This window comes from Cupressus sempervirens, chromosome 9 (assembly GCF_028749045.1).
Source record: "Cupressus sempervirens isolate cs-2001-9-10 chromosome 9, ASM2874904v1, whole genome shotgun sequence".
NCBI classification, from domain to species: domain Eukaryota; kingdom Viridiplantae; phylum Streptophyta; class Pinopsida; order Cupressales; family Cupressaceae; genus Cupressus; species Cupressus sempervirens.
In genome coordinates this window covers 653,596,895-653,608,158 of record NC_143126.1, presented here as the reverse complement: position 1 = coordinate 653,608,158, position 11,264 = coordinate 653,596,895, and positions in this window count along the sequence as shown.

The following is an 11,264-nucleotide window of genomic DNA, read 5'->3' as shown; positions in this document are numbered from 1 at the left end:
CTTTTGAACTATTACATCCATGAGGTAAGGGAGAAAGTGCATACCACATTGTGACGATCCATGCTACCTAACTATGTCTAAGGTGTCTGCACACTAGAGGCATACTCCAACTACCAAGTTGCCTACATACCTATATACACAAGATCAAGACCCTTGAGCTACTCACTCTAAAAAATATGTAGGTTTGGTTTCTAATTGTTTTGATTTAGCTATATTCCTATAACCATTGGTGATCTTTACTCACCTAATACAGCTCTTTGCTAGCATACACCCACTCAGGCGAATCAAGCAGTTTTCTATAATTACAATCCTGTAATACCCTTATGCAACCTTTGTGTTGTAGTTTACAGTTAATGTAAGGTTAACCTATATATTTCCTAACTTGCTCCTCATATAGTTATGTTTAAAAGCTTGTGAAAATAATCAATGGGTCTAAATAGACCAGTTAAGTTAACGCTAGTTGGGAACAGTTGATTGTTTGTTTTATTGTACCTAATTTGACGATAGTTCTTTTGGAAATATAAGTGGAGTAATTGAGAGGGGAGGGGTGAATCAGTTACTACTAAAATAAAACCTAGATCCCTTAGATGTCAAATATAAAATTCAAACTGATAAAAATGATTACTGATGATACTCATTAAGCATATAGAAATTGTTGTAACTCGATAAATATAGAATTTGTTTAACTTAGTAGATCTTAAAGTAATTTACTTGCAAAAATGAAAGAAATAACATGAACACATGACACCAGGATTTAACGTGGAAACCCAATTTGGGAAAAACCACCAATTGTAACTAGTTATTATTTTTTACTCTTCTAAAGTGAGCCCTGTTAGAAGCCAACCCTGTTAGGTGTGACCCTATTAAAGGATTTGATCACCCTGTTAGGAGTAGCCTTGTAAAGGATCTTGAAAAAAATCAATGGAATTGCCACCTTGTTAGAGGATTTACAAATGGTTGTTAAACCAACCCTGTTAAGAGATTTTTGATCAGTACTGCAATGGTTAGAGAGTAACAATGAAATGACCTAATTGAGATGCAATTGAATTGTTGTTTATAGATCTCTATTCTAGCTTACACTTGATCCTTCCTGATTGAATAACACTTTTTTGCTCCACAAGGATACCTGCTTATCCTTCAAGTTCGCCTCTCTTCTTATCTCTTTTCAATTCATTCAACTTGCATTCTTTGAAATCACAAATTAACCTTTTACTTATACCTTATAGATTGTCAAGTTGGCTCAAATACAAATTAGAATAACCAATATTCATTACCATAGTTAGCTAGAACCAATAGGTAAAATAATTAAGCTTTACATGCCAAAAATAAGAAAATCCTTTGGTAGCCAACCCAGCTCGGTAGAAACTAATTTTGAAGTGATTTCCTATGTTAACCAACAAGAGCTCGATTAACACTGTGAACTTACAAAATTCCTTTGGTAATCGAGTGAACTCGATTAACATTAGCTCTGTTTAATTTTCCCTTTGTTAACTGAGTGAGCTTGGTTAACACTCTTTTCTGCATAAATTCCTTCAACACCCGAGTGAACTCGGTAGATACTGCCTTCTGTACAAAGCAGACTCGGGAACACTTGGTAGACAAGGAAAACTGTCTTCACTAACCAAGTGAGCTTGGCATGCACTGACTGTCAACTAATATGACATTTATGTAACATCAAAGACAACACACAATTAGTCAATTGTATCCAACAATCCTCCCTCTTTGGCATTGATGGAAACACAACATGTCATAGCACAATGAAATTTTGAGAACAAGACTCCCTCTGTGAGAAAGTTTCTCCCTCTTTGATTTTACACAGAAAACTTCTCCTATAGTATTCTCCCTTTGTGAAGGAACCACTTAACTTCTCCTTCTCTAAATTACAAAATTTTAGAAAGATATGACATTAAACTTCTCCCTCTTTGACAACACATGCCAAAGACAATTAAACTTCTCCCTCAGCATGCACTGACTGTCAACTAATATGACATTTATGTAACATCAAAGACAACACACAATTAATCAATTGTATCCAACAATCCTCTCTCTTTGTCATTGATGGCAACACAACATGTCATAGCACAATGAAATTTTGAGAACAAGACTCCCTCTGTGAGAAAGTTTCTCCCTCTTTGATTTTACACAAAAAACTTCTTCTATAGTATTCTCCCTTTGTGAAGGAACTACTTAACTTCTCCTTCTCTAAATTACAAAATTTTAGAAAGATATGACATTAAACTTCTCCCTCTTTGACAACACATGCCAAAGACAATTAAGTTTCAGAAAGATGTGACATTAAACTTCTCCCTCTTTGACAACACATGCCAAGACAGAAAACTTCTCCTATAGTATTCTCCCTTTGTGAAGGAACTACTTAACTTCTCCTTCTCTAAATTAAAAATTTTTAGAAAGATATGACATTAAACTTCTTCCTCTTTGACAACACATGCCAAAGACAATTCTAATTAGTGTCAGTGTACCTTGAGTACAGATTCATCTATAATATGTCCTTGTCAATACTACATCAACTAATTGATCTTCAACTTAGTTCTTCTTGATGCATCACTAAACTTTATTTAGTGAGCTTTAGATAGGGGAATGATCCCTAGCTTACCTCTTAGATACAAAAATGCATCCTTAAAAATGCATCCTTAGGTAATGGCTTGGTGAATATATCTGCAATTTGTTCCTTTTTATGCACATATTCCAATATGATTTCTTTGTCCTATACTAATTCTCTTACAAAGTGATATTTTATAGCAATGTGCTTTGTTTTGGAATGCATCACTGGATTCTTTGATATGTTGATTGCATCGATGTTATCAATACATGACAATTGGCTCTTTGATTTCAACCTTCATTCCTTCCAATAATTGTTTGAACCAAACAATGTTAGAGCAATTTACTCCTGCAGCCACATATTCTGCTTCTGCTATGGATTGAGATGTGCAGTTTTACTTCTTGCTTGTCCAAGATACTAGCCTTTTACCAAGAAAGAATGCTCCACCACTAGTGTTTTTTCTGTCATCAAGATTTCCTACCTAATCAGCATCAGTAAATACTTTTAAGTCAAGATTGTCTCCAAGTTTGTACTATAAGCCATAGTCTTCAATACCTTTTAGATATCTCAAGATTCTTTTTATTGCTATCATGTGGTTTTCTCTGGGTTTTTATTAGTATCTTGCTACTATCCCAACTGCTAATGCAATATCAAGCCTTGTATGTACTACATACTATAATTTCCCAATCATTGATCTATATAAGGTTTGATCTACTTCTTTGGAGTCATCATCTTTGGTAAGCTTAAGTCTAGTACACATGGGGGTTCCAACTAGTTTTGAATCTTTCATCCCAAATTTCTTGAGTATCTCTTTGATATACTTAGATTGAGTGACATATATACCATTTATGTTCTATTGTATCTGCAATCCAAAAAAGAATTTTATTTCACCAAACATGGACATCTCAAATTGTTTATTCATTTGTTCTAAAAATGCTTTGCATAAGTCATCATTTCTTGTAAATAGACTATCATCCACAAATATTTCTGCCAACACAATCTTCTTATCTGATCCTTCCTTGATATACAAACTACTGTTATCATTTGTTCTTTGAAAACCAATCTGTATCAAATAGTTGTGTAATCTTTCATACCAGGCTCTAGGGGCTTTTTTTAGACCATATAGTGCTTTGTGTAATTTGAAAACCATGTCCCTTCTGTCAGGATCAACAAAACCTTCTGGTTGTTCAATGTAGACTTCCTCATTAAGAATCCATTCAAGAATGCAAATTTAACATCCATTGATATACTTTGAATCCTCTGTGAGCTACATATGCCAATAAAGTCCTACCACCTTCTAATCTTGCAATAGGGGCAAAAGTCTCACTTTAATCAATACCTTCTTCTTGATAATAGCCTTTACATACCAACCTTGCTTTGTTTCTTGACACTTTTCCATCTTCATTTAGCTTATTTTTTAATACCCATTTTGTACCAATCACATTTTTATCTTTGGGCCTAGGAAAAAGAGTCCAAGTTTTATTCTTTTCTATCTATTCTATTTCTTCATTAATAGCCTCAATCCAACTTTCATTTTCCAATGCATCCTTAACACTTCTAGGTTCAAATTCAGCAAGTAAACGTGTACCTTTTAGTTTGCTTCTTGTCATTGTTCCATCTAATTTGTCACCAATGATCTGATCAGGTACATGATGCCTTCTGACATATTTAGCCAATATAGGTTCTTTAACTTTTGAATGAATTGCACTATCTTCATTTTGAATCTCAACTTCAGGCTTGAGTCCTTCTATTTGTGGCTTGAGTCCTTCAGACTCGATATGCACTAACTTGGTAGCCTCTGAATGTGACTTGGGTCCCTATGACGTAGTTTGCACTTCTTGCAACTCGGTAACTGTTGGAGACTTAGAGAGCTCAAGAGATGAAGTCTCCTTTTTGTCAAATATGTTTGGCATTGTATCAGGTTCATAGTAAACAAATCTTTTGGCTCCTTTTTTTGCTTTCTTCTTCACTCTTTTCTGCAAACTCATCAATTCTCACATGTGCACTTTCTATGATTTTGTGAGTGGACAAATTCATACATTTGTATGCCTTACTTCTATAGGAATATCCTAGAAATATACTTTCATCACCTTTTACATCAAATTTGCCTTTTCTAAATTCTTTCAAGATATAACATTTTCTACCAAATACTTTCAAGTAACTTACATTGGGTTTGTAGCCATACCTAGTTCATAGGGAGTTTTGTTTGAGTCCTTCTTCAATTAAAATCGGTTCAAAGTGTGAACTGTAGTGCTAATAGCTTCCTTCCAATATTTGATAGCAACATTTTTTTCAATCATTAGTGTTCTTGCACAATCCATGATGGATCTATTTCTTCTTTCAACTATTTCATTCTGCTTAGGAGTACCAGGGGTTGATACTTGTCTTTTGATTCCTCTTTCAATGCAAAAATTGTTGAATTCACCACCTCTAACTAATATTGAGCATTTTAATCTTTTTCCAGTTTCTTTTTCTACTCTAACTAGATACCATTTGAATTTCTCAAAGGCTTCTAATTTTTCTTTTAGATACATAACAATCATCCTTCTAGAATATTCATCAACAAAAAGAATGAAAAAAATTTCTCCACTATAACTTTCTATTTTAATGGGTCCACATAAATCAGTATGCACAATTTCCAAGACATCTTCTGACTAATAGTTTTTGCTCTTAAAACTAGTCTTTCCCATTTTACCAATTTGGCAATTTTTGCATAATCCAACATCAAGTTTCTTCAAACTAGGGATATCTCTTACTCTTCTGAGTTTGCTTATCTTGACTATATTATCAAAGTTTACATGACATAGTCTTTTGTGCCATAACCAACTTTCTTCTATTTGAGCAATAAAACATGAACAATCACCAAGATCAAGATAAAATAGTTACCTTTTGTTTTCTTGCCTGACCCAATCAAATTTTCTTTTTTATCCAATAGTCTTGCCTTTCCATTCATGAACTCTACCTTGAATCCAATGTTGTTCAATTGTGCCACACTCACTAAATTATGTTTTAATCCTTCAACCCAATAAGCATTTTCACATACAAGTTCATTGGTTAATGAGATACAACCTTGTCCTTTTATGCAACAAGGTTCATTGTTTCCAAACCTTACACTGTTAGTTTGTGGTGACTGATCAGGAAAGTATTGTACATACTTCATAAATTCTTTGGGGTTCGAGGCATCGACCCAATTTTTTTTTTGGGTCATGGCCGATGTTGTGGCTGACATGTTGTAACCCTAAAGTGGCATAAAATTACTTGTATAAAAGGGCTTAGGGTTAGGTATTTTCATTAAGTAGTGATGCAAAATTGGTTCTTGCAGTGGTATTGAGCTGTAAGGGATTACAAATTGTAATCAGGTTATAATCACTAGATCATAATAATATCGAACTTGTTGTTTGGTGGACATAGCCTAGGGGATTGGGTGAACCATGTTAAATCTTGGTGCCTTTTGTTCTTTTATGTGTGATCTATTATTTTTTGTTATTGGTTATATTTGCATGTAATTGTTATTTATGTCTGTGGTTTAATCCTAACATACACTACCTCCATCATAGTGTTCAAAATGTTCAAACTTAGTTTTATCTCCAGTCATATGGTGAGAACATCCACTATCTATGATCCAAGTATCACTTTTACTAACATGAGAGACAAGTGCCATCTTATCTCCTTCATCATTAGATTCGTCTTTTACAGCAATATACACTATTTCATCTTCACTGTTATCAAAATCTTTAGCCATAAAACAAGTTTTCTTACCTTTGTCTTTGTAGGATTTGTGACCTTTGAATTCCTTCTTGCCTTTGTACTTGTGGCTTTTCTTCTCCTCCTTGCTTTCTTTGTTTGGACACCTAGTAGCAATTTGACCAATTTCTTTACAAGAAAAATAGATTAGAGGAATTTTACCTTTGTACTTCCCTCTACTCCTGGAGTATTTTTTTGCAAGTAGGGTTTCAACAATTTCAAGATCACTATCAGAACTTTCTTCAGTTTCTTCCTCACTTCCTAATTGACTGTCTTTAATTTTCTTGCCCTTTTCTTTGAGTGAGAGTTTAGCTTCAAATGCATACTCAATATTCTTGGAAGCAGGAACATAGTTGTCAAAGTTGTCTAGTTCAAAAGCTGTCAATCTTCCTACTAGGGCATCCAAGCCTATCTTGTTATTTGGATCACACCTCCTTTCTTGAATAGCATACACTCTGATTACATAGATGGGAAGCAAAGTTTTGAGTATTTTTCTTACAACAATTTCTTCTTTGATTTCTCCTCCAGATGCTCTGATTGCACTAACATTGGCCTTAATTCTTTCCACATATTTTACAACGTTTTCATCTTCTCTCATTCTCATTTGATGAAATTGTCCTCTACGGCTTTCTGCTTTGGCTCTTCTTACATTGTCATCTCCTCCATAGATTTCTTTCAATTTGTTCCACATATCAAAAGCAATTTTACAGTCTTTGACCTCATCAAATTCAACATAACTGAGAGCAGATGCAATAGCAATCATCATGATGTTACGATTCTTTTTCTCAGCAATATCTTCAATTGATAATGTTCTAGTGGGAGTTTTGTATTATTCATCAAGATATTTGCAGCCTAAGTCAATAATGGTAGCTAGATGAAGCCTCATAAGTCCTTGCCATGCTGCAAAGTTGTCTTTGTTCAGCTTTGGAATCTCTCTTTTGTAAGACATTCTGACCTTTAGCTTAGGTCCTTGAAACCTTCTCTGCAAGCACCAAAAGCTCTAATACCAATTGTTGGAAATATAAGAGGAGTAACTAAGAGGAGAGGGGTGAATACATTACTACTAAAATAAATCCCATATTTGTTAGATGTCAAATATAAAATCCAGACTAATAAAACTAATTACTGCTAATACTCGGTAAGCATACAAAAATTGATGTAACTCAATAAATATAGAATGTTTTTAACTTAGCAGATCTTAAATTAATTTACTTGCAAGCATGAAAAAAATAACATGAACACATATGACACCAAGATTTAATGTGGAAACCCAATTTGGGAAAAACCACCAATAGTAACTAGTTACTGTTTTTCACTTTTTTGAAGTGAGCCCTATTAGGAACCAACCCTATTAAAGGTTACAAAACACACTGTTGGGTGTGACCCTGTTAAAGGATTTGATCACCCTGTTAGGAGTGGCCTTGTAAGAGGTCTTGAAACAATTCAATGAAATTGTCAGCTTGTTAGAGGATTTACAAATGGCTATTAAACCAACTTTGTTAAGGGATTTTTGATCACTACTACAATGGTTAGAGAGTAATAATGAAATGACCTGATTGAGATGCAACTGAATTGCTATTTACAGATCTCTGTTCTAGCTTACACTTGATCCTTCTTGGTTAAATAACACTTTGCTGCTCCACAAGGATACTGGCTTATCCTTCAATTTCTCTTCCTCTCTTCTTATATCTTTTCAATTCATTCAACTTGCATACTTTGAAATAAAAAATTGACCTTTTACTTATACCTTCTAGATTGTCAAGTTGGCTCAAATACAAATTAGAATAACCAATATTCATTACCATAGTCAACTAGAATCAATAGGTAAAATAATTAAGCTTTACATGCCAAAAATAAGAAAATTCTTTGATAGCTGACCCAACTCGGTAGAAACTAATTATGAAGCGATTTCATGTGTTAACCAATAGGAGCTCAGTTAACACTGCGAACTTAAAAAATTCCATTGGTAACCAAGTGAACTCGGTTAATACTAGCTCTGTTCAATTTTCACTTTGTTAACTGAGTGAGCTCGGTTAACACTCTTTTCTGCATAAATTCATTTGATGCCCGAGAGAGCTTGGTAGATACTAACTTATGTACAGAGCAGACTCAAGAACGCTCAGTAGACAAGGAAAACTGTCTACACTGACCAAGTGAGCTTGGCATGCACTGACTATCAATTGATATGACATTTGTGTAACATCAAAGACAACACATAATTAATCAATTATATCCAACAAGTTCTCTAGGAATTTTTAATCAACCTAGCTAATCAACAACTAGAACAATTGACCTATATACATCCTAACTCATTCCTTATATAGTTATGTTTAAAATCTTGTGGCCATGCTACCTGTTGAGTGAGTTTTATTGTTAATATACATACATACATACATACATATACACATATATATATATACAAATACATATGTATATACATATATACATGCATATATATACATTGATGAAAAGGGCATGGTGATAAAATCCTAGATCTTGGTTTTGGGGCCCTAGGCCCTAAATAAGGTGGTCAAACACTAGGCAGGATAGTACAGAAGGTCAATAAGTGTCAAAGTTTACACAAGATGGTTTAGGCAATCTCAAACATGCATTTAGGCAAGTTGTTTACATGTTCTAATAAGGTTATAGGCAAGTCAAAGGTTGGTCAAACACTGTGAGTTGACCAAAAATCTCCATTTCTATGTTTTATAATCTTTTAACATATTGTGGTATAGTTTTGAAGGCATGTGGAGTCTTTTATTTGAAGTTTGTGTAAAAGTTGTAAAAATTGCAATAAAAGTTGTCATGCAACTTTTTGCAATTTTTCTTACAATCAGGAAGTCTACCAGTTAGATCATTATTTTGATCGAACCTAGAAGGATGAAGTTGTAAGGTCAAGAATTCTGACCTTTAAATTGATTGCCTTCAACCTAGTCTGGGGTTGGAATAGTACTATATGGATTTGGAATGAAATAACAATCCTTTTGGTGGGAAAATCATGCACAGTCAGATTACATCTTTCTAAAATCTATTTTGCAGAGTGATAATCAGTTGTTGTTATGTTTTTAGAAAGTTGAGTTTTTGAGGATTGATTAATGCAATAACTTGTTTTTGTTGAATAGGAGAAAGTGGTTTTAGTTTTGGATTTTATTAAGCCTGTTGTTTACCTTACCCTGCAGTTAGGGTTTGAATGAAAATAATGAATATCTCCTAATTCCCATGGTAAAAACTCTTGATGATTGGTGAGTAGGAGGGTATGAGGATGGGGAAGAAATTCTTGGTTTGTGTTTTAAAAAATTCCACCTATTTGTATTATTCCTTCAACATCTGAGTCTCAAGATTCAATAGTCAAGTTGTTGGACGTGCTAATAGACTGTGATTAAATTACAGAGATCAGATACAGATTGCACACAAATTTAATAACAAAACCTCTACTTTTGCAAGATTTATGAGTTTTGTTTATTATTTTGGTTATATTTGAAGGAAATTTGATCTTGAATGAAACAAGGACATTAACCTATGATCTAATCTTCCAATTTAATGCTTTCATTGAAGGTTTCCAAATGTGTTTCCATTCATATTTTGTTTACTGTCATAATACTCTCTAGTTTGTAAGCAGTTTTGATGACTCAATTATGATATAGTCATTCCTTGAATGTAAGTTCCTGATTATCATGGAATGACTTGTTTCTAATATGTATTATAGCAACTAACCATTCTACATGCATTTGTGAAGGAGGGAATGAAGTATTTCGGTGATCACCATAACTAATTTAAGGAATTTTACATTGAAATTGTTGGGTATGTTACAATAGTAGCACATTGGCCTTAAGGGGTGGCTAAATTTATGTTCGATTGTATCTATATATGGTAAGGACAAGTTGTTCCATCCATCAATTGTTGAAGAAAGTGTTGGGAAAGTATAGATTGAGGAAGCCCTAGTTTTTAAGGGGTTTGAAACACAAATTGGGGCTTTTGTACTTGTAGGGTCTATAAACTCAAAGTGATTGAAAATTCCTTTAATTCAACTCATTTTATGAGACTGTAGAGAATCTTGAAGTTTGGGGGTAAGTTTCACTCATAGTTGCTTTGCAAATCCATCATCTAAGAGGCCTAAATTGTTGAGCAAGCATTAAAACAGAGACTGTTTTCCAAAGTAACCCTATCCATCCTTTTTGGCATGTTGAAGTATTCAATAAAGGGTATCTAAAAAGGTTATATTTTTGCTTAGTATTTTGGAATTCTTAAAATTTATGCATTTTAGAAGCTTGCTAGAGACCTAATTGATAGGGCTACTAGGCCTATCTTGTGCATTTTCTAGTTTATGACCACAGTGAGTTTGTGGAAGGGAAGAACTAGTTTTATCACCTTATATTTGATATTTTAAGACCATTAAAATCACCTTGGATCATAGTATAGGTCTTCGACAATCATTTAGGTGTTGGAGGCATGAAAGGTCATTTCATTACATTAAAACTTGTATATTTTTGCTTTTTACTTACTCTTGTTGATTTGGTCTTCATCCCACCATAACATATACATACATACATATATACATAAATACACATATACATACATACATCTGCATATGCAATTTTATCACCTCATTTAACTAACTTTACTTTCAAATGAAAATTTAGGAACTAAAATATTTAGGTACATTTTTAAAAAGCAATTGAAATTTTTAGTGGATTAAAATATGATATTTTTGTTTATATGGATAATAATATTAATCATTGATCATTTTCTTACCCTTTTCAGAGGGTTGCATATAAGATGTTTTACTAGTTTAGGATTCTTCATTTCAAGGTTTGGCATTTTAGACGTTTCTAAGGTCTTGTATCCTAAGTTTATCATCTTTGTTCATTTAGTATTGCTCTTTATTTGATTATTACGTTCTTGATTTTCATTTTTAATTCTTTATGTTTTCTAACATTCTGGTCTTGGCCAAAGTAATAGA